Source organism: Schistocerca gregaria, chromosome 6 (genome assembly GCF_023897955.1).
Source record: "Schistocerca gregaria isolate iqSchGreg1 chromosome 6, iqSchGreg1.2, whole genome shotgun sequence".
Taxonomy (NCBI): domain Eukaryota; kingdom Metazoa; phylum Arthropoda; class Insecta; order Orthoptera; family Acrididae; genus Schistocerca; species Schistocerca gregaria.
In genome coordinates, this window is record NC_064925.1 from 26,765,909 (window position 1) to 26,792,874 (window position 26,966).

A 26,966-nucleotide genomic window follows, 5' to 3' on the forward strand; every position below is an offset into this window, starting at 1 on the left:
TGGACTATCAGAGAGTTGATGAAACACAGAAATTGCATCGGGATTGAATACAACAGTCACTATCCGCACTTTCCTCCATAGGAGGAATGTCTCAAACGGTCTACGCGTTGATCGGTCCCAGGAAGACCAGTAGTAGTTTCCGATGCACATCTGGAGACAATCTGTAATCTGTGGACTATCAGAGTGTAGATGAAACACAGAAATTGCATCGGGATTGAATACAACAGTCACCATCCGCACATTCCTCCATGGGAGTAACGTCTGAAACAGTCTACCCTTTGATCGTTCCCTGGAAGACCAGTAGTTGTTTTCGATGCACATCTTTAGGTACTCTGTAATCTGTGGTCTATCCGGGTGTTGATAAAAGACAGAAATTGCATCGGGATTGAATACAACAGGCACCATGCGTACATTTCTCCATGGGAGTAATGTCTCAAACTGTCATCGCTAAGATCGTTCCCTGTTAGACCAGTAGTAGTTTCCGATGCACATCTGGTGGCATTCTGTAATCTGTGTACTATCAGAGTGTTGATGAAACTCAGAAATTACATCCGGATTGAATACAACAGTCACCATGACCACTTTCCTCCATGGGAGTAATTGTCTCAAACTGTCATCGCTTTGATCGTTCCCTGAAGACCAGTAGTAGTTTCCGATGCATATCTGGAGGCATTCTGTAATCTGTGGACTATCAGAGTGTTGTTGACACACAGAAATTGCATCAGGATTGAATACAACAGTAACCATGCGCACTTTCCTCCATGGGAGTTGTATCTCAGTCTACGCTTTGATCGTTCCCTGGAACACCAATAGTAGTTTCCAGTGAACATCTCTAGGAATTCTGTAATCTGTGGACCTTCAAAGTGTTGATGAAACACAGAAATTGCTTTGGGATTGAATACAACAGTCACCATGCGCACTTTCCTCCATGGAAATAATGTCTCAAACAGTCTACGCTTTGATCGTTCCTGGAAGAAAAGTAGTAGTTTCCGATGCACATCTGGAGGCATTCTGTAAGCTGTGGACTATCAGAGTGTTGATGAAACACAGAAATTCCATCGGGATTCAATACAATAGTTACCATCCGCACATTCCTCCATGGGAGTAACGTCTGAAACAGTCTACACTTTGATCGTTCCCTGGAAGACCAGTAGTAGTTTCCGATGCACATCTGGTGGCATTCTTTATTCTGTGGACTATCAGAGTGTTGATGAAACACAGAAATTGCATCGGGATTGAATACAACAGGCACCATGCTCACTTTCCTCCACAGGATTAATGTTTCAAACAGTCTACGCTTTGATCGTTCCCAGGAAGACAAGTAGTAGTTTTCGATGCACTTCTGTAGGCAATCTGTTATCTGTGGACTATCAGAGTGTTGATGAAACACAGAAATTGCATCGGGATTGTATACAACAGTCACCATGCTCACTTTCCTCCATGGGAGTAATGTGTCTAACAGTCTACGCTTTGATCGTTCCCTTTAAGACCAGTAGTAGTTTCCGATGCACATCTATAGGCGTTCTGTAATCTGTGGACTATCAGAGTGTTGATGAAACACAGCAATTGCATCGGGATTCAATACAACATTCACCATGTGCGCCTTCCTCCATGGGAGTAATGTCTCAAACAGTCTACGCTTTGATCGTTCGCTGGAAGACCAGCAGTAGTTTTCAATGCACATCTTTAGGCATTCTGTTATCTGTGGACTAACAGAATGTTGTTGAAACACTGAAATTGCATCGGGATTGAATGCAACAGTCACCATGCACACTTACCCTCATGGGAGTAATGTCTCAAACAGTCTACGCTTTGATCGTTCCCTGGAAGACCAGTAGTAGTTTCGATTCACATCTGGAGGCATTCTGTAATCTGTGGTTCTTCAAAGTGTTGATGAAACACATTAATTGCATCGGGATTGAATACAACAGTCACCATGGGCACTTTCCTCCATGGGAGTAATGTTTCAAACAGTCTACTCTTTTATCGTTCCCTGGAAGACCAGTAGTAGTTTCCATTGCACATCTGGTGGCATTCTGTAATCTGTGGACTATCAGAGAGTTGATGAAACACAGAAATTGCATCGGGATTGAATACAACAGTCACTATCCGCACTTTCCTCCATGGGAGGAATGTCTCAAACTGTCTACGCGTTGATCGGTCCCAGGAAGACCAGTAGTAGTTTCCGATGCACATCTGGAGACAATCTGTAATCTGTGGACTATCAGAGTGTTGATGAAACACAGAAATTGCATCGGGATTGAATACAACAGTCACCATGCTCACTTTCCTCCATGGGAGTAATGTGTCTAACAGTCTACGCTTTGATCGTTCCCTTTAAGACCAGTAGTAGTTTCCGATGCACATCTATAGGCGTTCTGTAATCTGTGGACTATCAGAGTGTTGATGAAACACAGCAATTGCATCGGGATTCAATACAACATTCACCATGTGCGCCTTCCTCCATGGGAGTAATGTCTCAAACAGTCTACGCTTTGATCGTTCGCTGGAAGACCAGCAGTAGTTTTCAATGCACATCTTTAGGCATTCTGTTATCTGTGGACTAACAGAATGTTGTTGAAACACTGAAATTGCATCGGGATTGAATGCAACAGTCACCATGCACACTTACCCTCATGGGAGTAATGTCTCAAACAGTCTACGCTTTGATCGTTCCCTGGAAGACCAGTAGTAGTTTCGATTCACATCTGGAGGCATTCTGTAATCTGTGGTTCTTCAAAGTGTTGATGAAACACATTAATTGCATCGGGATTGAATACAACAGTCACCATGGGCACTTTCCTCCATGGGAGTAATGTTTCAAACAGTCTACTCTTTTATCGTTCCCTGGAAGACCAGTAGTAGTTTCCATTGCACATCTGGTGGCATTCTGTAATCTGTGGACTATCAGAGAGTTGATGAAACACAGAAATTGCATCGGGATTGAATACAACAGTCACTATCCGCACTTTCCTCCATGGGAGGAATGTCTCAAACTGTCTACGCGTTGATCGGTCCCAGGAAGACCAGTAGTAGTTTCCGATGCACTTCCGGTGGCATTCTGTAATCTGTGGACTATCAGAATGTTGTTGAAACTCTGAAATTGCATCGGGATTGAATACAACAGTCACCATCCGCACATTCCTCCATGGGAGTAACGTCTGAAACAGTCTACGCTTTGATCGTTCCCTGGAAGACCAGTAGTAGCTTCCGATGCACATCTGGAGGCATTCTGTAATCTGTGGACCTTCAAAGTGTTGATGAAACACAGAAATTGCATCGGGAGTGAATACAACTGTCACAATCCGCACTTTCCTCAATGGGAGTAATGTCTGGTACAGTCTACGCTTTGATCGTACCCAAGAAGACCAGTAGTAGTTTCCGATGACATCTGGAGACAATCTGTGTTCTGTGGACTATCAGAGTGTTGATGAAACACAGAAATTGCATCGGGATTCAATACAACAGTCACCATGCGCACTTCCCTCCATGGGAGTAATGTCTCAAACAGTCTACGCTTTGATCGTTCCCTGGAAGACCAGTAGTAGTTTTCGATGCACATCTTTAGGTACTCTGTAATCTGTGGTCTATCCGGGTGTTGATAAAAGACAGAAATTGCATCGGGATTGAATACAACAGGCACCATGACCACTTTCCTCCATGTGAGTAATGTCTCAAACTGTCATCGCTTTGATCGTTCCCTGAAGACCATTAGTAGTTTCCGATGCACATGTGGAGGCATTCTGTAATCTGTGGACCATCAGAGAGTTGATGAACACAGAAATTGCATCGGGATTGAATACAACAATCACCATTGTCACTTTCCTCCATGGAAGTAATGTCTCAAACAGTCTACTCTTTTATCGTTCCCTGGAAGACCAGTAGTAGTTTCCGATGCACGTCTGGAGCATTCTGTAATCTGTGGACTATAAAAGTGTTGTTGAAACACAGAAATTGCAACAGGATTGAATACAACAGTAACCATGCGCACTTTCCTCCATGGGAGTTGTATCGCAGTCTACGATTTGATCGTTCCCTGGAACACCAATAGTAGTTTCCAGTGAACATCTTGAGGAATCCTGTAATCTGTGGACCTTCAAAGTGTTGATGAAACACAGAAACTGCCTCGGGATTGAATACAACAGTCACCATGCGCACTTTCCTCCATGGAAATAATGTCTCAAACAGTCTACGCTTTGATCGTTCCTGGAAGAAAAGTAGTAGTTTCCGATGCACATCTGGAGGCATTCTGTAAGCTGTGGACTATCAGAGAGTTGATGAAACACAGAAATTGCATCGGGATTGAATACAACAGGCACCATGCTCACTTTCCTCCACAGGATTAATGTCTCAAACAGTCTACGCTTTGATCGTTCCCAGGAAGACAAGTAGTAGTTTTCGATGCACTTCTGGAGGCAATCTGTTATCTGTGGACTATCAGAGTGTTGATGAAACACAGAAATTGCATCGGGATTGAATACAACAGTCACCATGCACACTTTCCTCCATGGGAGTAATGTGTCTAACAGTCTACGCTTTGATCGTTCCCTTTAAGACCAGTAGTAGTTTCCGATGCACATCTATAGGCATTCTGTAATCTGTGGACTATCAGAGTGTTGATGAAACACAGCAATTGCATCGGGATTCAATACAACATTCACCATGTGCGCCTTCCTCCATGGGAGTAATGTCTCAAACAGTCTACGCTTTGATCGTTCGCTGGAAGACCAGCAGTAGTTTCCAATGCACATCTTTAGGCATTCTGTTATCTGTGGACTATCAGAATGTTGTTGAAACACTGAAATTGCATCGGGATTGAATGCAACAGTCACCATGCACACTTACCCTCATAAGAGTAATGTCTCAAACAGTCTACGCGTTGATCGTTCCCTGGAAGACCGGTAGTTGTTTCGATTCACATCTGGAGGCATTCTGTAATCTGTGGTTCTTCAAAGTGTTGATGAAACACAGATATTGCATCGGGATTGAATACAACAGTCACCATGGGCACTTTCCTCCATGGGAGTAATGTTTCAAACAGTCTACTCTTTTATCGTTCCCTGGAAGACCAGTAGTAGTTTCCATTGCACATCTGGTGGCATTCTGTAATCTGTGGACTATCAGAGAGTTGATGAAACACAGAAATTGCATCGGGATTAAATACAACAGTCACAATCCGCACTTTTCTCCATGGGAATAATGTCTAAAACAATCTACGCTTTGATCGTTCCCTGGAAGACCAGTAGTAGCTTCCGATGCACATCTGGAGGCATTCTGTAATCTGTGGACCTTCAAAGTGTTGATGAAACACAGAAATTGCTTCGGGAGTGAATACAACTGTCACAATCCGCACTTTCCTCAATGGGAGTAATGTCTGGTACAGTCTACGCTTTGATCGTACCCAAGAAGACCAGTAGTAGTTTCCGATGACATCTGGAGACAATCTGTATTCTGTGGACTATCAGAGTGTTGATGAAACACAGAAATTGCATCGGGATTGAATACAACAGTCACCATGCGCACTTCCCTACATGGGAGTAATGTCTCAAACAGTCTACGCTTTGATCGTTCCCTGGAAGACCAGTAGTAGTTTTCGATGCACATCTTTAGGTACTCTGTAATCTGTGGTCTATCCGGGTGTTGATAAAAGACAGAAATTGCATTGGGATTGAATACAACAGGCACCATGCGTACATTTCTCCATGGGAGGAATGTCTCAAACTGTCATCGCTAAGATCGTTCCCTGTTAGACCAGTAGTAGTTTCCGATGCACATCTGGTGGCATTCTGTAATCTGTGTACTATTAGAGTGTTGATGAAACTCAGAAATTACATCCGGATTGAATACAACAGTCACCATGACCTCTTTCCTCCATGGGAGTAATTGTCTCAAACTGTCATCGCTTTGATCGTTCCCTGACGACCAGTAGTAGTTTCCGATGCATATCTGGAGGCATTCTGTAATCTGTGGACTATCAGAGTGTTGTTGACACACAGATATTGCATCAGGATTGAATACAACAGTAACCATGCGCACTTTCCTCCATGGGAGTTGTATCTCAGTCTACGCTTTGATCGTTCCCTGGAACACCAATAGTAGTTTCCAGTGAACATCTTGAGGAATTCTGTAATCTGTGGACCTTCAAAGTGTTGATGAAACACAGAAATTGCTTTGGGATTGAATACAACAGTCACCATGCGCACTTTCCTCCATGGAAATAATGTCTCAAACAGTCTACGCTTTGATCGTTCCTGGAAGAAAAGTAGTAATTTCCGATGCACATCTGGAGGCATTCTGTAAGCTGTGGACTATCAGAGTGTTGATGAAACACAGAAATTCCATCGGGATTCAATACAACAGTTACCATCCGCACATTCCTCCATGGGAGTAACGTCTGAAACAGTCTACCCTTTGATCATTCCCTGGAAGACCAGTAGTAGTTTCCGATGCACATCTGGTGGCATTCTTTGTTCTGTGGACTATCAGAGTGTTGATGAAACACAGAAATTGCATCGGGATTGAATACAACAGGCACCATGCTCACTTTCCTCCACAGGATTAATGTTTCAAACAGTCTACGCTTTGATCGTTCCCAGGAAGACAAGTAGTAGTTTTCGATGCACTTATGGAGGCAATCTGTTATCTGTGGACTATCAGAGTGTTGATGAAACACAGAAATTGCATCGGGATTGAATACAACAGTCACCATGCACACTTTCCTCCATGGGAGTAATGTGTCTAACAGTCTACGCTTTGATCGTTCCCTGGAAGACCAGTAGTAGTTTCGATTCCCATTTGGAGGCATTCTGTAATCTGTGGTTCTTCAAAGTGTTGACGAAACACATTAATTGCATCGGGATTGAATACAACAGTCACCATGGGCACTTTCCTCCATGGGAGTAATGTTTCAAACAGTCTACTCTTTTATCGTTCCCTGGAAGACCAGTAGTAGTTTCCATTGCACATCTGGTGGCATTCTGTAATCTGTGGACTATCAGAGAGTTGATGAAACACAGAAATTGCATCGGGATTAAATACAACAGTCACAATCCGCACTTTTCTCCATGGGAATAATGTCTAAAACAGTCTACGCTTTGATCGTTCCCTGGAAGACCAGTAGTAGCTTCCGATGCACATCTGGAGGCATTCTGTAATCTGTGGACCTTCAAAGTGTTGATGAAACACAGAAATTGCATCGGGAGTGAATACAACTGTCACAATAAGCACTTTCCTCAATGGGAGTAATGTCTGGTACAGTCTACGCTTTGATCGTACCCAAGAAGACCAGTAGTAGTTTCCGATGCACATCTAAAGATAATTTGTATTCTGTGGACTATCAGAGTGTTGATGAAACACAGAAATTGCATCGGGATTGAATACAACAGTCACCATCCGCAATTTCCTCCATGGGAGTAATGTCTGGTACAGTCTACGCTTTGATCGTTCCCAGGAAGTCCAGTAGTAGTTTTCGATGCACTTCTGGAGGCAATCTATATCTGTGGACTATCAGAGTGTTGATGAAACACAGATATTGCATCGGGATTGAATACAACTGTCACCATCCGCAATTTCCTCCATGGAGTAACGTCTGAAACAGTCTACGCTTTGATCAATCCCAGGAAGACCAGTAGTAGTTTCCGATGCACATCTGGGGGCATTCTGTAATCTGTGGACTATCAGATTGTTGATGAAACAGAGAAATTGCATCGGGATTGAATACAACAGTCACCATGCGCACTTTCCTCCAAGGAAGTAATGTCTCAAACAGTTTACGCTTTGATCGTTCCCTGGATGACCAGTAGTAGTTTCCGATGCACATCTGGTTTCATTCTGTAATATGTGGACTGTCAGAGTGTTGATGCAACACAGAAATTGCATCGGGATTGAATACAATAGTCACCATGCGCACTTTCCTAAACGGGAGTAGTGTGTCAAACAGTCTACGATTTGATCGTTCCCTTTAAGACCAGTAGTAGTTTCCGATGCACATCTGGAGGCATTCTGTAATCTGTGGACTATCAGAGTATTGATGAAACACAGCAATTGCATCGGGATTCAATACAACAGTCACAATGTGCACCATCCTCCATGGGAATAATGTCTCAAACAGTCTACGCTTTGATCGTTCCCAGGAAGACCTTTAGTAGTTTTCGATGCACTTCTGGAGGCAATCTGTTATCTGTGGACTATCAGAGTGTTGATGAAACACAGAAATTGCATCGGGATTGAATACAACAGTCACCATGCACACTTTCCTCCATGGGAGTAATGTGTCTAAGAGTCTACGCTTTGATCGTTCCCATTAAGACCTGTAGTAGTTTCCGATGCACATCTGGAGGCATTCTGTAATCTGTGGACTATCAGAGTGTTGATGAAACACAGCAATTGCATCGGGATTCAATACAACAGTCACCATGTTCACCTTCCTCCATTGGAGTAATGTCTCAAACAGTCTACGCTTTGATAGTTCCCTGGAAGACCAGTAGAAGTTTCCGAGCACATCCGGTGGCATTCTGTAATCTGTGGACTATCAGAATGTTGTTGAAACACTGTAATTGCATCGGGATTGAATACAACAGTCACCAGGCGCCATTTCCTCCATGGGAGTATTGTCTCAAACAGTCTACATTTTGATCGTTCCCTGGAAGACCAGTAGTAGTATCGATTCACATCTGGAGGCATTCTGTAATCTGTGGTTCTTCAAAGTGTTGATGAAACACAGAAATCGCATCGGGATTAAATACAACAGTCACCATGGGCACTTTCCTCCATGGGAGTAATGTATCAAACAGTGTACTCTTTTATCGTTCCCTGGAAGACCAGTAGTAGTTTCCGATGCACATCTGGAGGCATTCTGTAATCTGTGGACTATGAGAGTGTTGTTGAAACACAGAAATTGCATCGGGATTGAATACAACAGTCACCATGCACACTTTCCTACATAGTAGTAATGTCTCAAACAGTCTACGCTTTCATCGTTCCCTGGAAGACCAGTAGTAATTTCCGATGCACATATGGAGGTATTCGGTAATCTGTGGTCTATCCGGGTGTTGATAAAAAACAAAAATTGCATCGGGATTGAATACAACTGGCACCATGCTTACATTTCTCCATGGGAGTAATGTCTCAAACTGTCATCGCTTTGATCGTTCCCTGGAAGACCAGTAGTAGTTTCCGATGCACATATGGTGGCATTCTGTAATCTGTGGACTATCAAGCGTTGATGAAACACAGATATTGCATCGGCATTGAATACAACAGTCACAATCCGCACTTTTCTCCATGGGAATAATGTCTAAAACAGTCTTCGCTTTGATCGTTCCCTGGAAGACCAGTAGTAGTTTCCGATGCACATCTGGAGGCATTCTGTAATCTGGGAACCTTCAAAGTGTTGATGAAACACAGAAATTGCATCGGGAGTGAATACAAAGGTCACAATGCGCACTTTCCTCAATGGGAGCAATGTCTGGTACAGTCTACGCTTTGGTCGTTCCCAGGAAGACCAGTAGTAGTTTTCGATGCACATCTGGAGACAATCTGTATTCTGTGGACTATCAGAGTGTTGATGAAACACAGAAGTTGCATCGGGATTGAATACAACAGTCACCATCCGCAATTTCCTCCATGGAGTAACGTCTGAAACAGTCTACGCTTTGATCGTTCCCAGGAAGACCAGTAGTAGTTTCCGATGCACATCTGGGGGCATTCTGTAATCTGTGGACTATCAGATTGTTGATGAAACACAGAAATGGCATCGGGTTTGAATACAACAGACAAGATGCGCACTTTCCTCCATGGGAGTGATGTCTCAAACAGTCTACGATTTGATCGTTCCCTGGAAGACCAGTAGTACTTTGCGATGCACATCTGGGGGCATTCTGTAATCTGTGGACTATCTGAGTTTTGATGAAACACAGAAATTGCATTGGGATTGAATACAACAGTCACCATGCACACTATCCTTCACGGGAGTAATGTCTCAAACAGTCTACGCTTTGATCGTTCCCTGGATGACCAGTAGTAGTTTCCGATGCACATCTGGAGGCATTCTGTAATCTGTGGAGCATCAGGGTGTTGATGAAACACAGAAATTGCATCGGGATTGAATACAACAGTCACCATGCGCACTTTCCTACATGGGAGTAATGTCTCAAACAGTCTATGCTTTGACCGTTCCCAGGAAGACCAGTAATAGTTTCCGATGCATATCTGGAGGCAATCTGTAATCTGTGGACCATCAGAGTGTTGATGAAACACAGAAATTGCATTGGGATTGAATACAACAATCACCATCTGCACATTCCACCACGGGAGTAATGTCTCAATCAGTCTACGCTTTGATCGTTCCCTGGAAGACCAGTAGTAGTTTCAGATGCACATCGGGAGGCATTCTGTAATGTGTTGACCTTTAAAGTGTTGAGGAAACACAGAAATTGCATCGGGATTGAATACAACAGTCACCATGCGCACTTTCCTCCACGGGAGTAATGTCACAAACAGTCTACGCTTTGATCGTTCCCTGGAAGACCAGTTCTAGTTTCCGATGCACATCTGGTGGCATTCTATAATCTTTGGACTATCAGAGTGTTGATGAAACATAGAAATTGCATCGGGATTGAATACAACAGTCACCATGCGCACTTTTCTCCACGGGAGTAATGTCTCAATCAGTCTTCGCTTTGATCGTTCCCTGGAAGACCAGTAGTAGTTTCCGATGCACATCTGGTGGCATTCTGTATTCTGTGGACTATCAGAGTGTTGATGAAACACAGAAATTGCATTGGGATTGAGTACAACAGGCACCATGTGCTCTTTGCTCCACAGGAGTAATGTCTCAAAGAGTCTACGCTTTGATCGTTCCCTGAAAGACCAGTAGTAGTTTCGGATGCACATCTGGTGGCATTATGTAATCTGTGGACTATCAGAGTGTTGATGAAACACAGAAATTGCATCGGGATTGAATACAACAGTCACCATGCGCAATTCCCTCCATGGGAGTAATGTCTCAAACAGTCTACGCTTTGATCGTTCCCTGGAAGACCAGTAGTAGTTTCCGATGCACATCTGGAGGCATTCTGTAATCTGGGAACCTTCAAAGTGTTGATGAAACACAGAAATTGCATCGGGAGTGAATACAACTGTCACAATGCGCACTTTCCTCAATGGGAGCAATGTCTGGTACAGTCTACGCTTTGGTCGTTCCCAGGAAGACCAGTAGTAGTTTTCGATGCACATCTGGAGACAATCTGTATTCTGTGGACTATCAGAGTGTTGATGAAACACAGAAGTTGCATCGGGATTGAATACAACAGTCACCATCCGCAATTTCCTCCATGGAGTAACGTCTGAAACAGTCTACGCTTTGATCGTTCCCAGGAAGACCAGTAGTAGTTTCCGATGCACATCTGGGGGCATTCTGTAATCTGTGGACTATCAGATTGTTGATGAAACACAGAAATGGCATCGGGTTTGAATACAACAGACAAGATGCGCACTTTCCTCCATGGGAGTGATGTCTCAAACAGTCTACGATTTGATCGTTCCCTGGAAGACCAGTAGTACTTTGCGATGCACATCTGGGGGCATTCTGTAATCTGTGGACTATCTGAGTTTTGATGAAACACAGAAATTGCATTGGGATTGAATACAACAGTCACCATGCACACTATCCTTCACGGGAGTAATGTCTCAAACAGTCTACGCTTTGATCGTTCCCTGGATGACCAGTAGTAGTTTCCGATGCACATCTGGAGGCATTCTGTAATCTGTGGAGCATCAGGGTGTTGATGAAACACAGAAATTGCATCGGGATTGAATACAACAGTCACCATGCGCACTTTCCTACATGGGAGTAATGTCTCAAACAGTCTATGCTTTGACCGTTCCCAGGAAGACCAGTAATAGTTTCCGATGCATATCTGGAGGCAATCTGTAATCTGTGGACCATCAGAGTGTTGATGAAACACAGAAATTGCATTGGGATTGAATACAACAATCACCATCTGCACATTCCACCACGGGAGTAATGTCTCAATCAGTCTACGCTTTGATCGTTCCCTGGAAGACCAGTAGTAGTTTCAGATGCACATCGGGAGGCATTCTGTAATGTGTTGACCTTTAAAGTGTTGAGGAAACACAGAAATTGCATCGGGATTGAATACAACAGTCACCATGCGCACTTTCCTCCACGGGAGTAATGTCACAAACAGTCTACGCTTTGATCGTTCCCTGGAAGACCAGTTCTAGTTTCCGATGCACATCTGGTGGCATTCTATAATCTTTGGACTATCAGAGTGTTGATGAAACATAGAAATTGCATCGGGATTGAATACAACAGTCACCATGCGCACTTTTCTCCACGGGAGTAATGTCTCAATCAGTCTTCGATTTGATCGTTCCCTGGAAGACCAGTAGTAGTTTCCGATGCACATCTGGTGGCATTCTGTATTCTGTGGACTATCAGAGTGTTGATGAAACACAGAAATTGCATCGGGATTGAGTACAACAGGCACCATGTGCTCTTTGCTCCACAGGAGTAATGTCTCAAAGAGTCTACGCTTTGATCGTTCCCTGAAAGACCAGTAGTAGTTTCGGATGCACATCTGGTGGCATTATGTAATCTGTGGACTATCAGAGTGTTGATGAAACACAGAAATTGCATCGGGATTGAATACAACAGTCACCATGCGCAATTCCCTCCATGGGAGTAATGTCTCAAACAGTCTACGCTTTGATCGTTCCCTGGAAGACCAGTAGTAGTTTCCGATGCACATCTGGTATCATTCTATAATCTGCGGACTATCAGAGTGTTGACGAAACACAGAAATTGCATCGGGATTGAATACAACAGTCACCATCCACAATTTCCGCCATGGGAGTAATGTCTGAAACAGTCCTCGCTCTAATCGTTCCCTGGAAGACCAGTAGTTGTTTCCGATGCACATCTGGTGGCATTCTGTAACCTGTGAGCTATCAGAGTGTTGATGAAACACAGAAATTGCATCGGGATTGAATTCAACAGTCACCATGCGCACTTTCCTCCACGGGAGTAATGTCTCAAATACTCTACGCTTTGATCGTTCCCTGGAAGACCAGTAGTAGTTCCCGATGTACATCTGTTGGCATTCTGTAATCTGTGGACTATCAGAGTGATGATAAAACACAGAAATTACGTCGAGATTGAATACAACAGTCACCATCCGCACTTTCCTCCATGGGAGTAAAGTCTCAAGCAGTCTACACTTTGATCGCTCACTATAAGACAAGTAGTAGTTTCCGATGCACATCTGGAAGCATTCTGTAATCTGTGGACCTTCAAAGTGTTGATGAAACACAGAAATTCCATCGGGTTTGATTACAACAGTCACCATGCGCACTTTCCTCCATTTGAGTAATGTCTCATACAGTCTACGCTCTAATCGTTCCCAGGAATACCAGTAGTAGTTTCCGATGCACATCTGGAGGCAATCTGTAAATTGTGGACTATCAGAGTGTTGACGAAACATAGAAAATGCATCGGGATTGAATACAAGAGTCACCATCCGCAAATTCCTTCATGGGAGTAATGACTGAAACAGTCTACGCTTTGATTGTACCCTGGAAGACCAGTAGTAGTTTCCCATGCACATCTGGAGGCATTCTGTAATCTGTTGACCTTCAAAGTGTTGATGAAACACAGAAATTGCATCGGGATTGAATACAACAGTCACCATGCACACTTTCCTCCATTTGAGTAATGTCTCAAACAGTCTACGCTTTGATCGTTCCCTGGAAGACCAGTAGTAGTTTCCGATGCACATCTGGAGGCATTCTGTAATCTGTGGACCTTCAAAGTGTTGATGAAACACAGAAATTGCATCGGGATTGAATACAACGGTCACCATGCACACTTTCCTCCATGGGAATAATGTCTCAAACAGTCTAAGGTTTGATCGTTCCCAGGAAGACCAGTAGTAGTTTTCGATGCACTTCTGGAGTAAATCTGTTATCTGTGGACTATCAGAGTGTTGATGAAACACAGAAATTGCATCGCGATTGAATACAACAGTCACCATGCACACTTTCCTCCATGGGAGTAATGTCTCTAACAGTGTACGCTTTGATCGTTCCCTTTAAGACCAGTAGTAGTTTCCGATGCACATCTGGAGGCATTCTGTAATCTGTGGACTATCAGAGTGTTGATGAAAGACAGAAATTGCATCGGGATTGAATACAACAGGCACCATGCTCACTTTCCTCCACAGGATTAATTTCTCAAACAGTCTACGCTTTGATCGTTCCCTGGAAGACCAGTAGTAGTTTCCGATGCACATCTGGTGGCATTCTGTTATCTGTGGACTATCAGAGTGTTAATGAAACACAGAAATTGCATCGGGATTGAATACAACAGTCACCATCCACACTTTCCGCCATGGGAGTAATGTCTGAAACAGTCCTCGTTTAATCGTTTCCTGGAAGACCAGTAGTAGTTTCCGACGCACATCTGGTGGCATTCTGTAATCTGTGGGCTATCAGAATGGTGATGAAACACAGAAATTGCATCGGGATTGAATACAACAATCACCATGCGCACTTTCCTCCAAGGGAGTAATGTCTCAAACAGTTTACGCTTTGATCGTTCCCTGGAAGACCAGTAGTAGTTTCCGATGCACATCTGGTTTCATTCTGTAATATGTGGACAGTCAGAGTGTTGATTAAGCACAGAAATTGCATCGGGATTGAATACAATAGACACCATGCGCACTTTCCTAAACGGGAGTAGTGTGTCAAACAGTCTACGCTTTGATCATTCCCTGGAAGACCAGTAGTAGTTCCCGATGTACATCTGGTGGCATTCTGTAATCTGTGGACTATCAGAGTGTTGATGAAACACAGAAATTGCATCGGGATTGAATACAACATTCACTATCCGCACTTTCCTCCATGGGAGGAATGTCTCAAACGGTCTACTCGTTGATCGGTCCCAGGAAGACCAGTAGTAGTTTCCAATGCACATCTGGAGACAATCTGTAATCTGTGGACTATCAGAGTGTTGATGAAATACAGAAATTGCATCGGGATTGAATACAACAGTCACCATCCGCACATTCCTCCATGGGAGTAACGTCTGAAACAGTCTACCCTTTTATCGTTCCATGGAAGACCAGTAGTAGTTCCCCATGCACATCTGGAGGCATTCTGTAATCTGTGGACCTTCAAAGTGTTGATGAAACACAGAAATTGCATCGGGACTGAATACAACGGTCACCATGCACACTTTCCTCCATGGGAATAATGTCTCAAACAGTCTAAGCTTTGATCGTTCCCAGGAAGACCAGTAGTAGTTTCCGATGCACTTCCGGTGGCATTCTGTAATCTGTAGACTATCAGAATGTTGTTGAAACACTGAAATTGCATCGGGATTGAATACAACAGTCACCATCCGCACATTCCTCCATGGGAGTAACGTCTGAAACAGTTTACGCTTTGATCGTTCCCTGGAGGACCAGTAGTAGTTTCCGATGCACATCTGGTGGCATTCTGTAATCTGTGGACTATCAGATTGTTGATGAAACACATAAATGGCATCGGGTTTGAATACAACAGACTCGATGCGCACTTTCCTCCATTGGAGTAATGTCTCAAACAGTCTACGCTTTGATCGTTCCCTGGAAGACCAGTAGTAGTTTCCGATGCACATCTGGAGTCATTCTGTAATCTGAGGAGTATCAGAGTATTGATGAAACACAGAAATTGCATCGGGATTGAATACAACAGTCACCATGCGCGCTTTCCTACATTCGAGTAATGTCTCAAACAGTCTATGCTTTGGTCGTTCCCAGGAAGACCAGTAGTAGTTTCCGATGCATATCTGGAGGCATTCTGAAATCTGTTGACCTTCAAAGTGTTGATGAAACACAGAAATTGCATCGGGATTGAATACAACAGTCACCATGCACACTTTCCTCCACGGGAGTAATGTCTCAAACAGTCTATGCTTTGATCGTTCCCTGGAAGACCATTAGTAGTTTCCGATGCACATCTGGTGGCATTCTGTATTCTGTGGACTATCAGAGTGTTGATGAAACACAGAAATTGCATCGGGATTGAATACAACAGGCACCATGCTCACTTTCCTCCACAGGATTAATTTCTCAAACAGTCTACGCTTTGATCGTTCCCTGGAAGACCAGTAGTAGTTTCCGATGCACATCCCGTGGCATTCTGTTATCTGTGGACTATCAGAGTGTTGATGAAACACAGAAATAGCATCGGGATTGAATACAAAAGTCACCATCCGCAATTTCCGCCATGGGAGTAATGTCTGAAACAGTCCTCGGTTTAATCGTTCCCTGGAAGACCAGTAGTTATTTCCGATGCACATCTGGTGGCATTCTGTGACCTGTGAGCTATCAGAGTGTTGATGAAACACAGAAATTGCATCGGGATTGAATACAACAGTCACCATGCGCACTTTCCTCCACGGGAGTAATGTCTCAAATACTCCACGCTTTGATCGTTCCCTGGAAGACCAGTAGTAGTTCGCGATGTACATCTGGTGGCATTCTGTAATCTGTGGACTATCAGAGTGATGATAAAACACAGAAATTACATCGAGATTGAATACAACAGTCACCATCCGCACTTTCCTCCATGGGAGTAAAGTCTTAAGCAGTCTACACTTTGATCGCTCACTGGAAGACAAGTAGTAGTTTCCGATGCACATCTGGAGGCATTCTGTAATCTGTGGACCTTCAAAGTGTTGGTGAAACATTGAAATTCCATTGGGTTTGATTACAACAGTCACCATGCGCACTTTCCTCCATTTGAGTAATGTCTCATACAGTCTACGCTCTAATCGTTCCCAGGAATACCAGTAGTAGTTTCCGATGCACATCTGGAGGCAATCTGTAAATTGTGGACTATCAGATTGTTGATGAAACATAGAAATTGCATCGGGATTGAATACAACAGTCACCACACACACTTTCCTCCATTTGAGTAATGTCTCAAACAGTCTACGCTTTGATCGTTCCCTGGAAGACCAGTAGTAGTTTCCGATGCACATCTGGAGGCATTCTGTAATCTGTGGACCTTCAAAGTGTTGATGAAACACAGAAATTGCATCGGGATTGAATACAACGGTCACCATGCACACTTTCCTCCATGGGAATAATGTCTCAAACAGTTTAAGGTTTGATCGTTCCCAGGAAGACCAGTAGTAGTTTTCGATGCACTTCTGGAGTAAATCTGTTATCTGTGGACTATCAGAGTGTTGATGAAAGACAGAAATTGCATCGGGATTGAATACAACAGGCACCATGCTCACTTTCCTCCACAGGATTAATTTCTCAAACAGTCTACGCTTTGATCGTTCCCTGGAAGACCAGTAGTAGTTTCCGATGGACATCTGGTGGCATTCTGTTATCTGTGGACTATCAGAGTGTTAATGAAACACAGAAATTGCTTCGGGATTAAATACAACAGTCACCATCCACACTTTCCGCCATGGGAGTAATGTCTGAAACAGTCCTCGCTTTAATCGTTTCCTGGAAGACCAGTAGTAGTTTCCGACGCACATCTGGTGGCATTCTGTAATCTGTGGGCTATCAGAATGTTGATGAAACACAGAAATTGCATCGGGATTGAATACAACAACCACCATGCGCACTTTCCTCCAAGGGAGTAATGTCTCAACCAGTTTACGCTTTGATCGTTCCCTGGAAGACCAGTAGTAGTTTCCGATGCACATCTGGTTTCATTCTGTAATATGTGGACAGTCAGAGTGTTGATTAAACACAGAAATTGCATCGGGATTGAATACAATAGACACCATGCGCACTTTCCTAAACGGGAGTAGTGTGTCAAACAGTCTACGCTTTGATCATTCCCTGGAAGACCAGTAGTAGTTCCCGATGTACATCTAGTGGCATTCTGTAATCTGTGGACTATCAGAGTGTTGATGAAACACAGAAATTGCATCGGGATTGAATACAACAGTCACTTTCCGCACTTTCCTCCATGGGAGGAATGTCTCAAACGGTCTACGCGTTGATCGGTCCCAGGAATGCCAGTAGTAGTTTCCAATGCACATCTGGAGACAATCTGTAATCTGTGGACTATCAGAGTGTTGATGAAACACAGAAATTGTATCGGGATTGAATACAACAGTCACCATACGCACATTCCTCCATGGGAGTAACGTCTGAAACAGTCTACCCTTTGATCGTTCCCTGGAAGACCAGTAGTAGTTTCCCATGCACATCTGGAGGCATTCTGTAATCTGTGGACCTTCAAAGTGTTGATGAAACACAGAAATTGCATCGGGATTGAATACAACGGTCACCATGCACACTTTCCTCCATGGGAATAATGTCTCAAACAGTCTAAGCTTTGATCGTTCCCAGGAAGACCAGTAGTAGTTTTCGATGCACTTCTGGAGGCAATCTGTTATCTGTGGACTATCAGAGTGTTGATGAAACATAGAAATTGCCTCGGGATTGAATACAACAGTCACCATGTGCACCTTCCTCCATGGGAGTAATGTCTCAAACAGTCTACACATTGATAGTTCCCTGGAAGACCAGTAGTAGTTTCCGATGCACTTCCGGTGGCATTCTGTAATCTGTGGACTATCAGAATGTTGTTGAAACACTGAAATTGCATCGGGATTGAATACAACAGTCACCATCCGCACATTCCTCCATGGGAAAACGTCTGAAACAGTCTACGCTTTGATCGTTCCCTGGAAGACCAGTAGTAGTTTCCGATGCACATCTGGTGGCATTCTGTAATCTGTGGACTATCAGATTGTTGATGAAACACATAAATGGCATCGGGTTTGAATACAACTGACTCGATGCGCACTTTCCTCCATTGGAGTAATGTCTCAAACAGTCTACGCTTTGATCGTTCCCTGGAAGACCAGTAGTAGTTTCCGATGCACATCTGGAGTCATTCTGTAATCTGAGGAGTATCACAGTATTGATGAAACACAGAAATTGCATCGGGATTGAATACAACAGTCACCATGCGCGCTTTCCTACATTCGAGTAATGTCTCAAACAGTCTATGCTTTGATCGTTCCCAGGAAGACCAGTAGTAGTTTCCGATGCATATCTGGAGGCATTCTGAAATCTGTTGACCTTCAAAGTGTTGATGAAACACAGAAATTGCATCGGGATTGAATACAACAGGCACCATGCTCACTTTCCTCCACAGGATTAATTTCTCAAACAGTCTACGCTTTGATCGTTCCCTGGAAGACCAGTAGTAGTTTCCGATGCACATCCCGTGGCATTCTGTTATCTGTGGACTATCAGAGTGTTGATGAAACACAGAAATAGCATCGGGATTGAATACAACAGTCACCATCCGCAATTTCCGCCATGGGAGTAATGTCTGAAACAGTCCTCGCTTTAATCGTTCCCTGGAAGACCAGTAGTAGTTTCCAATGCACATCTGCAGGCAATCTGTAATCTGTGGACCTTCAAAGTGTTGATGAAACACAGAAATTGCATCGGGATTGAATACAACGGTCACCATGCACACTTTCCTCCATGGGAAAAATGTCTCAAACAGTCTAAGGTTTGATCGTTCCCAGGAAGACCAGTAGTAGTTTTCGATGCACTTCTGGAGGCAATCTGTTATCTGTGGACTATCAAAGTGTTGATGAAACATAGAAATTGCATCGGGATTGAATACAACAGTCACCATCCGCATATTCCTTCATGGGAGTAATGACTGAAACAGTCTACGCTTTGATTGTACCCTGGAAGACCAGTAGTAGTTTACGATGCACTTCTGGAGGCAATCTGTTATCTGTGGACTATCAGAGTGTTGATGAAACACAGAAATTGCATCTGGATTGAATACAACAGTCACCATGCACACTTTCCTCCATGGGAGTAATGTCTCTAACAGTCTACGCTTTGATCGTTCCCTTTAAGACCAGTAGTAGTTTCCGATGCACATCTGGAGGCATTCTGTAATCTGTGGACTATCAGAGTGTTGATGAAACACAGAAATTGCATCGGGATTGAATACAACAGGCACCATGCTCACTTTCCTCAACAGGATTAATTTCTCAAACAGTCTACGTTTTGATCGTTCCCTGGAAGACCAGTAGTAGTTTCCGATGCACATCTGGTGGCATTCTGTTATCTGTGGACTATCAGAGTGTGAATGAAATACAGAAATTGCATCGGGATTGAATACAACAGTCACCATCCACACGTTCCGCCATGGGAGTAATGTCTGAAACAGTCCTCGCTTTAATCGTTTCCTGGAAGACCAGTAGTAGTTTCCGACGCACATCTGGTGGCATTCTGTAATCTGTGGGCTATCAGAATGTTGATGAAACACAGAAATTGCATCGGGATTGAATACAACAATCACCATGCGCACTTTCCTCCAAGGGAGTAATGTCTCAAACAGTTTACGCTTTGATCGTTCCCTGGAAGACCAGTAGTAGTTTCCGATGCACATCTGGTTTCATTCTGTAATATGTGGACAGTCAGAGTGTAAATTAAACACAGAAATTGCATCGGGATTGAATACAATAGTCACCATGCGCACTTTCCTAAACGGGAGTAGTGTGTCAAACAGTCTACGCTTTGATCATTCCCTGGAAGACCAGTAGTAGTTCCCGATGTACATCTGGTGGCATTCTGTAACCTGTGGACTATCAGAGTGTTGATGAAACACAGAAATTGCATCGGGATTGAATACAACAGTCACTATCCGCACTTTCCTCCATGGGAGGAATGTCTCAAACGGTCTACGCGTTGATCGGTCCCAGGAAGACCAGTAGTAGTTTCCAATGCACATCTGGAGACAATCTGTAATCTGTGGACTATCAGAGTGTTGATGAAACACAGAAATTGCATCGGGATTGAATACAACAGTCACCATTCGCACATTCCTCCATGGGAGTAACGTCTGAAACAGTCTACCCTTTGATCGTTCCCTAGAAGACCAGTAGTAGTTTCCCATGCACATCTGGAGGCATTCTGTATTCTGTGGACCTTCAAAGTGTTGATGAAACACAGAAATTGCATCGGGATTGAATACAACGGTCACCATGCACACTTTCCTCCATGGGAATAATGTCTCAAACAGTCTAAGCTTTGATCGTTCCCAGGAAGACCAGTAGTAGTTTTCGATGCACTTCTGGAGGCAATCTGTTATCTGTGGACCATCAGAGTGTTGATGAAACACAGAAATTGCCTCGGGATTCAATACAACAGTCACCATGTGCACCTTCCTCCATGGGAGTAATGTCTCAAACTGTCTACACATTGATAGTTCCCTGGAAGACCTGTAGCAGTTTCCGATGCACTTCCGGTTGCATTCTGTAATCTGTGGACTATCAGAATGTTGTTGAAACACTGAAATTGCATCGGGATTGAATACAACAGTCACCATCCGCACATTCCTCCACGGGAGTAACGTCTGAAACAGTCTACGCTTTGATCGTTCCCTGGAAGACCAGTAGTAGTTTCCGATGCACATCTGGAGGCATTCTGTAATCTGTGGACCTTCAAAGTGTTGATGAAACACAGAAATTGCATCGGGATTGAATACAACGGTCACCATGCACACTTTCCTCCATGGGAGTAATGTCTCAAACAGTCTACGCTTTGATAGTTCCCTGGAAGACCAGTAGTAGTTTCCGATGCACATCCGGTGGCATTCTGTAATCTGTGGACTATCAGAGTGTTGATGAAACACAAAAATTGCATCGGGATTGAATACAACAGTCACCATCCGCACATTCCTCCATGGGAGTAACGACTGAAACAGACTACCCTTTGATCGTTCCCTGGAAGACCAGTAGTAGTTTCGATTTACATCTGGAGACAATCTGTATTCTGTGGTCTATCAGAGTGTTGATGAAACACAGAAATTGCATCGGGATTGAATACAACAGTCACCATCTGCAATTCCCTCCATGGGAGTAACGTCTGAAACAGTCTACGCTTTGATCGTTCCCTGGATGACCAGTAGTAGTTTCCGATGCACATCTGGAGGCATTCTGTAATCTGTGGATCATCAGAGTGTTGATGAAACACAGAAATTGCATCGTGATTGAATACAACAGTCACCATGCGCACTTTCCTACATGGGAGTAATGTCTCAAACAGTCTATGCTTTGACCGTTCATAGGAAGACCAGTCGTAGTTTCCGATGCATATCTGGAGGCAATCTGTAATCTGTGGAATATCAGAGTGTTGATGAAACACAGAAATTGCATTGGGATTGAATACATCAGTCACCATCCGCACTTTCCACCACGGGAGTAATGTCTCAAACAGTCTACGGTTTGATCGTTCCCTGGAAAACCAGTAGTAGTTTCCGATGCACATCTGGAGACAATCTGTATTCTGTGGACTATCAGAGTGTTGATGAAACACAGAAATAGCATCGGGATTGAATACAACAGTCACCATCCACAATTTCCTCCATGGGAGTAACGTCTCAAACAGTCTACGCTTTGATCGTTCCCAGGAAGTCCAGTAGTAGTTTCCGATGCACATCTGGGGGCATTCTGTAATCTGTGGACTATCAGATTGTTGATGAAACACAGAAATGGCATCGGGTTTGAATACAACAGACACGATGCGCACTTTCCTCCATGGGAGTAATGTCTCAAACAGTCTACGATTTGATCGTTCCCTGGAAGACCAGTAGTAGTTTCCGATGCACATCTGGGGGCATTCTGTAACCTGTGGACTATGTGAGTGTTGATGAAACACAGAAATTGCATCGGGATTGAATACAACAGTCACCATGCGTACTTTCCTACATAGTAGTAATGTCTCAAACAGTCTACGCTTTGATCGTTCCCTGGAAGACCAGTAGTAGTTTCCGATGCACATCTGGAGGTATTCGGTAATCTGCGGTCTATCCGGGTGTTGATAAAAGACAGAAATTACATCGGGATTGAATACAACAGGCACCATGCATACATTTCTCCATGGGAGTAATGTCTCAAACTGTCATCGCTTTGATCGTTCCCTGGAAGACCAGTAGTAGTTTCCGATGCACATATAGTGGCATTCTGTAATCTGTGGACTATCTGAGTGTTGATGAAACACAGAAATTGCATCGGGATTGAATACAACAGTCACCATGCGCACTTTCCTACATGGGAGTAATGTCTCAAACAGTCTATGTTTTGACCGTTCCCAGGAAGACCAGTAATAGTTTCCGATGCATATCTGGAAGCAATCTGTAATCTGTGGACTATCAGAGTGTTGATGAAACACAGAAATTGCATTGGGATTGAATACAACAGTCACCATCCGCACATTCCACCACGGGAGAAATGTCTCAATCAGTCTACGCTTTGATCGTTCCCTGGAAGACCAGTAGTAGTTTCAGATGCACATCGGGAGGCATTCTGTAATGTGTTGACCTTTAAAGTGTTGAGGAAACACAGAAATTGCATCGGGATTGAATACAACAGTCACCATGCGCACTTTCCTCCACGGGAGTAATGTCACAAACAGTCTACGCTTTGATCGTTCCCTGGAAGACCAGTAGTAGTTTCCGATGCACATCTGGTGACATTCTATAACCTTTGGACTATCAGAGTGTTGATGAAACATAGAAATTGCATCGGGATTGAATACAACAGTCACCATGCGCACTTTTCTCCACGGAAGTAATGTCTCAAACAGTCTTCGCTTTGATCGTTCCCTGGAAGACCAGTAGTAGTTTCCGATGCACATCTGGTGGCATTTTGTATTCTGTGGACTATCAGAGTGTTGATGAAACACAGAAATTGCATCGGGATTGAATACAACATGCACCATGTGCTCTTTGCTCCACAGGAGTAATGTCTCAAAGAGTCTACGCTTTGATCGTCCCCTGAAAGACCAGTAGTAGTTTCGGATGCACATCTGGAGGCATTCTGTAATCTGTGGAGTATCAGAGTGTTGATGAAACACAGAAATTGCATCGGGAGTGAATACAACTGTCACAATCCGCACTTTCCTCAATGGGAGCAATGTCTGGTACAGTCTACGCTTTGATCGCACCCAGGAAGACCAGTAGTAGTTTCCGATGCACATCTGGAGGCATTCTGTATTCTGTGGAGTATCAGAGTGTTGATGAAACACAGAAATTGCATCGGGATTGAATACAACAGACACCATGCGCGCTTTCCTACATGGGAGTAATGTCTCAAACAGTCTACGCTTTGATCGTTCCCTGGAAGACCAGTAGTAGTTTCCGATGCACATCTGGAGGCATTCTGTTTTCTGTTGACCTTCAAAGTGTTGATGAAACACAGAAATTGCTTCGGGATTGAATACAACAGTCACCATGCACACTTTCCTCCATTTGAGTAATGTCTCAAACAGTCTACGCTTTGATCGTTCCCTGGAAGACCAGTAGTATTTTCCGATGCACATCTGGAGGCATTCTGTAATCTGTGGACCTTCAAAGTGTTGATGAAACACAGAAATTGCATCGGGATTGAATACAACGGACACCATGCACACTTTCCTCCATGGGAATAATGTCTCAAACAGTCTAAGGTTTGATCGTTCCCAGGAAGACCAGTAGTAGTTTTCGATGCACTTCTGGAGGCAATCTGTTATCTGTGGACTATCAGAGTGTTGATGAAACACATATATTGCATCGGGATTGAATACAACAGTCACCATGCACACTTTCCTCCATGGGAGTAATGTCTCTAACAGTCTACGCTTTGATCGTTCCCTTTAAGACCAGTAGTAGTTTCCGATGCACATCTGGAGGCATTCTCTAATGTGTGGACTATCAGAGTGTTGATGAAACACAGAAATTACATCGGGATTGAATACAAGAGGCACCATGCTCACTTGCCTCCACAGGATTAATTTCTCATACAGTCTACGCTTTGATCGTTCCCTGGAAGACCAGTAGTAGTTTCCGATGCACACCTGGTGGCATTCTGTTATCTGTGGACTATCAGAGTGTTAATGAAACACAGAAATTGCATCGGGATTGAATACAACAGTCACTATCCACACTTTCCGCAATGGGAGTAATGTCTGAAACAGTTCTCGCTTTAATCGTTTCCTGGAAAACCAGTAGTAGTTTCCGACGCACATCTGGTGGCATTCTGTAATCTGTGGGCTATCAGAATGTTGATGAAACACAGAAATTGCATCGGGATTGAATACAACAGTCACCATGCGCACTTTCCTCCAAGGGAGTAATGTCTCAAACAGTTTACGCTTTGATCGTTCCCTGGAAGACCAGTAGTAGTTTCCGATGCACATCTGGTTTCATTCTGTAATATGTGGACAGTCAGAGTGTTGATTAAACACAGAAATTGCATCGGGATTGAATACAATAGTCACCATGCGCACTTTCCTAAACGGGAGTAGTGTGTCAAACAGTCTACGCTTTGATCATTCCCTGGAAGACCAGTAGTAGTTCCCGATGTACATCTGGTGGCATTCTGTAATCTGTGGACTATCAGAGTGTTGATGAAACACAGAAATTGCATCGGGATTGAATACAACAGTATCTATCCGCACTTTCCTTCATGGGAGGAATGTCTCAAACGGTCTACGCGTTGATCGGTCCCAGGAAGACCAGTAGTAGTTTCCAATGCACATCTGGAGACAATCTGTAATATGTGGACTATCAGAGTGTTGATGAAACACAGAAATTGCATCGGGATTGAATACAACAGTCACCATCCGCACATTCCTCCATGGGAGTAACGTCTGAAACAGTCTACCCTTTGATCGTTCCCTGGAAGACCAGTAGTAGTTTCCCATGCACATCTGGAGCCATTCTGTAATCTGTGGACCTTCAAAGTGTTGATGAAACACAGAAATTGCATCGGGATTGAATACAACAGTCACCATCCACAATTTCCTCCATGGGAGTAACGTCTCAAACAGTCTACGCTTTGATCGTTCCCAGGAAGTCCAGTAGTAGTTTCCGATGCACATCTGGGGGCATTCTGTAATCTGTGGACTATCAGATTGTTGATGAAACACAGAAATGGCATCGGGTTTGAATACAACAGACACGATGCGCACTTTCCTCCATGGGAGTAATGTCTCAAACAGTCTACGATTTGATCGTTCCCTGGAAGACCAGTAGTAGTTTCCGATGCACATCTGGGGGCATTCTGTAACCTGTGGACTATGTGAGTGTTGATGAAACACAGAAATTGCATCGGGATTGAATACAACACTCACCATGCGTACTTTCCTACATAGTAGTAATGTCTCAAACAGTCTACGCTATGATCGTTCCCTGGAAGACCAGTAGTAGTTTCCGATGCACATCTGGAGGTATTCGGTAATCTGCGGTCTATCCGGGTGTTGATAAAAGACAGAAATTACATCGGGATTGAATACAACAGGCACCATGCATACATTTCTCCATGGGAGTAATGTCTCAAACTGTCATCGCTTTGATCGTTCCCTGGAAGACCAGTAGTAGTTTCCGATGCACATATGGTGGCATTCTGTAATCTGTGGACTATCTGAGTGTTGATGAAACACAGAAATTGCATCGGGATTGAATACAACAGTCACCATGCGCACTTTCCTACATGGGAGTAATGTCTCAAACAGTCTATGTTTTGACCGTTCCCAGGAAGACCAGTAATAGTTTCCGATGCATATCTGGAGGCAATCTGTAATCTGTGGACTATCAGAGTGTTGATGAAACACAGAAATTGCATTGGGATTGAATACAACAGTCACCATCCGCACATTCGACCATGGGAGTAATGTCTCAATCAGTCTACGCTTTGATCGTTCCCTGGAAGACCAGTAGTAGTTTCAGATGCACATCGGGAGGCATTCTGTAATGTGTTGACCTTTAAAGTGTTGAGGAAACACAGAAATTGCATCGGGATTGAATACAACAGTCACCATGCGCACTTTCCTCCACGGGAGTAATGTCACAAACAGTCTACGCTTTGATCGTTCCCTGGAAGACCAGTAGTAGTTTCCGATGCACATCTG